This window comes from Perognathus longimembris, chromosome 3, assembly GCF_023159225.1.
Source record: "Perognathus longimembris pacificus isolate PPM17 chromosome 3, ASM2315922v1, whole genome shotgun sequence".
NCBI lineage: Eukaryota > Metazoa > Chordata > Mammalia > Rodentia > Heteromyidae > Perognathus > Perognathus longimembris.
Window position 1 is genome coordinate 84,401,960 of NC_063163.1, and position 4,385 is coordinate 84,406,344.

Consider the following 4,385-nt stretch of genomic DNA (forward strand, 5'->3'; position numbering starts at 1 on the left):
AGCCAGCACCGGGAACAGCCAGGGCCACCGAGGGGGGCGGGGGTGGGGGTGGAGTGGGGGTAGGGGAATGGCCTGGCAGAAAGGCCGGCATTCCTGGGACCCGGCTCGCGTGGATCCAGGGTCAGAACCCTGTGAAGCAGTTTATTCAACAAGAAATAACGCATGAGTTGATGGAGCCTTTTTTTTTTAATAGCTTTTTTTTTTTTTTTTCTGTGCGGGTCCTGGGGCTTGAACTCGGGGCCTGGGTGCTGCCCCTGAGGTTTTTTTCTTTTCTTTTCTTTCTTTCTTTTCTTTCTTTTTTTTTTTTTTTCACTCTCCCACTTGAGCCACAGCCCCGCCTCTGGTTTTGTGTTTAATTGGAGATAAGAGTCCCAGAGAATTTCCTATCTAGGCTGGCCTCCAATCAGGATCCTCAAACCTCAGCCTCCAGAATAGCTAGGGTTGCAGGCGTGAGCCCCTGGTGCCCAGCTTAGAGCATAGTTCTTCAAACAAACGGGAAAGACAGGCACAAGTTAACCCACATTTCCACCATGAGGGTCAGAGTTGGGGGGGCTACAGATCAGGCTCCCCCAACCCTTCTTTCACGAGCCCAGGAAACCACTGTCTGGCCTGGGGGTGTCCTTGATTGGTTTTCTTGTTTCTTATTATAGCTTCTATTCTATTATAGTTTTCTATTCTTTTTTTTTTTTTTTTGAGGCAGAGCTTTGCCATGCAGCTCAGGGTGGACTGAAACCCACAGTCCCCTTTCAGCCTTCCCCACCTTCCCCTGCCTTGCTTGTGAGACTCGCCTGCACTGCAGTGGGTGGCTGGGCTTTATCATTTTTCATGGCTGCGTAATATTTCATTGTGTGCCTATGGGGTGCATTCTCGGTTCTCTAGGGTCTGGGTCGCTGTTGGCTGGGACCTGTCAAATAGTCCACGTGGGGGCTACCGCTTTCCCCAGTCTCTCTCCTGGGTCACCAGCCCTGGGGTTTCTCCAGGGAATCCATCTAGAAGTGGGGTGCTGGGTCCTGGGCATACACTTCAACTCTGCCAGGGCACCCCACACTGTTCTGGCTCGGGTCTGGCTCGGTCTCCAGGCAGGAGGTGCTGGGAGCTTGGTTATCCAGCTTGATTTCAAGTTCAAGAGACAGATAGAGATTGTAATCTCTGGTTGCTCGGGGGGCCTTTCCTTTGGTGGCCCTGGCGGGGGGGGGGGGCTGCCTTTGATACCGATCGAGAGATGGGGGTCATCTGTTGGCCTCTGGGCTCCAGCCCTGGCTGCGAGGTCTCAGGGGAGATGGGCTCTGGGGCCAATGGAGGGAGGCAGGGCGGTGAGCGAAGGCCTGCAGGGCGGGTGCGGTGGGGTCCTTGGGTTTTGAGCTCTGACTTTCTACCCTGGGCAAAGCCAGGGCCTGGCGCACAGCAGGTGAACCTGAGCCCCTGACAGCCCCGAGCTCGGCGGTGAGCTCGTGAACGCGGCAGCGCACCGCCCGCCTTGCGATCCAGTGGCATGCTTTCACCCCGCTGGAAATACCTTTCATGTCCTCAGCAGGAAAATCATCTTGGGGAGGGTAATATATCCATATATATTATATATAATATATATACACACATACACATATATATATATATATTTAAAGCCAGATGCTGGTGGCTGACGCCTGTCATCCTAGTGACTCAGGAGGCTGAGATCTGAGGATCACGGTTCAAAGTCAGCCAGGGCAGGAAAGTCTATGAGACTCTTATTGCCAGTGAACCACCAGAAAACTGGAAGTGGCGCTGTGGCTCAAGTGGTGGAAGCACTAGCCTTGAGTGGATAGAGCTCAGGGAGAGCATCCAGGTCCTGAGATCAAGCCCCACAACTGACACCCCCCCCCCAAAAAAAAAAGATATTTAGAAAGCACAAAAAGGTCTCTCCCTTCCTCCCTCCCTCCCTCCCTCGCTGTTGTAAGCAATACCAGGCCTTTATGACAGATTCCTTTCCGTCTCCCATTAAGTCCTTTAGCACATAAACAAGCACCTTTTCCTTATATTCTAAAAACTTTTCTGCCAGTCCTGGGCCTTGAACTCAGGGCCTGAGCACTGTCCCTAGCTTCTCTTTGCTCAAGGCTAGCACTCTGCCACTTGAGCCACAGCGCCCACTTCTGGCCATTTTCTGTATATGTGGTGCTTGGGAATTGAACCCAGGGCCTCATGTATACAAGGCAAGCACTCTTGCCACTAGGCCATATCCCCAGCCCCTTCTAAAAACTTTTCATGAAAAAAAATAAGAAAAAAGCAACCCTCCAGGGGCTGGGGATATGGCCTAGTGGCAAGAGCGCTTGCCTCGTATACATGAAGGCCTGGGTTCGATTCCCCAGCACCACATATACAGAAAATGGCCAGAAGTGGGCGCTGTGGCTCAAGTGGCAGAGTGCTAGCCTTGAGCAAAGAGAAGCCAGGGACAGTGCTCAGGCCGAGTCCAAGGCCCAGGACTTGGGGGGGGGGGGGGGAAGAAAACAACCCTCCATTGCTGCTTGATTTCCACGGTTTCTGTCCTTTCCCCCTCCTCCCCCCCGAAGCTTTGTCCCCTTCACACACACCCAGGGGAGTGGGGGGGGGGCAGATTCGGGAGCTGATCTAACTCACACAGCCAGCTTTTTCCCATTCCACAAGTCTTGGGCGCGGGGGAGGGGGGGCGGATGTTAAACAATCAGCTTGTCTTAAAAGCTGAGGGGGGCGATGGGCACCCACAATTCCCTTCTACAGGACAGGGGGCCTGACAGCAGGCCGTGGGTCCCCAGGGCACCCTGGGTCCAGTGCCCAGGGCAGGGATGCTGTGCGGATGGCTGGCGCTCTGCTGCCCCCTGATGGCCCTGCTGGTCCATCGCAGGCAGATGACCCGCCCAGCACCTCAGTTCACAAACCGCCCAGGGCCTCTCTTCCAGGAGCTCCACCCAGTCTCACCCACCACCCACCCAAGCCTTGCGGGATGTCAGGGACCCACGGGCAGCAGAAAAGAGATTGGGGCTCAAAGAGGCCAACCCCATCAAGGCTGGCGCTGTATCCCTTTGAGCCACAGCTCCACTTCTGGTTTTCTGGTGGCTAAGTGGAGATGAGAGTCTCATGGACTTTCTTGCCCAGACTGACTTTGAACTGCGATCCTTGGAGCTCAGCTTCCTGGGTAGCTGGGGTTACAGGTCTCAGCCACCGACGCCGGGCCATGGTCCTAAATCTTAACACTGTCACGGTCACGATCAAGCTTCTGACTAGGAGAGGGTCTCGAGTTCACAGGGCTCATGAGAAAACAGACAGGGTGCCATGCAGGGACAAGGCTGGGCGCCGAGCCTGGCTTCAAAGAAGCAGCCCATGAGTGGAAGCTTCCTGCGAGATCCTGGGGCAGGGAGCCCGAATCCTGGCTCTGGGTCCTTGCTCTCATAGGGATATGAGAGCAGGGCAGGGGTGGCATTGGATTAAGCCTTGGTGTGTGGTAGAATTTCACCTTTTTTTTTTTTTTTTTTGGTGTCTAGTACTGGGACTTGGACTCAGAGCCTGGATGCTGTCCCTAAGCTCAAAGCTCAAGGCTGGTGCTCTGCCACATGAGCCACACCTCCACCTCTGGCTGTTTTTGTTGATTGGTTGGTGGGTTGGTGGCTAATTGGAGATCAGAGTCTCCTGGACTTTCCTGCCCCCAGCTGGCTTCCAACTGTGACCCTCGGATCTCATCCTGAGTAGCTGGGATCACAGGGGTGAGCCACTGGTTCTCAAGGAGTCCTCCGATGGCCTTTTACCTTTCAAAGCTATTACCTTGGTGGGGGTGAGGTCACATTTGGGGGAGGATGGGCTAGACTGGGGGGGGGGCGGGCTTCTGTTTGCACATTCCCACTGCGGCAAACCTTGGTCCTGGTCACCCAGCACGTAGACCGGGAGACCAGCGCGATCGGCCATTTGTCCCCAGAGATGAAGGAATTCCCATAAAACCTTAGACCTCCAAGCCGACATCTTCCCACACTCGGCACCTCTTCTTCCCACAGCCTCGGAGCTCTCGGAGGAATTTAGGGGTGGATAAGACGGAAAGGAGCCTGGGGGGGGGAGGGGGGAGGCTGGGGGGACAGGCGGCGAGGCACACTGACCTGGGGAAGTGAGTCACCTTGGAAGGACGCGTCCTTATCTCTGTAGCCCGCACTGAGGGCTGGCCTTGGGGTGGCAGGGGCTGGGAGGATACTAACACACTACCCAGTCTCCCCAGCCCCACAGTGGTGTGGGCAGGGGCTCCCCAGCCAGTCCAAGCCCGTGGGTTCTGCAGCCCCAGGGAGTGGGGTGCGAATCCCAGCTTCTCCCCTTTCTTGGTCAGGAAATCTGCTGTGGTTTTGATAATGAATACCCCCCCCCGTCAAAGTCTAGTGTGTGCAAGGCCTGGTTGC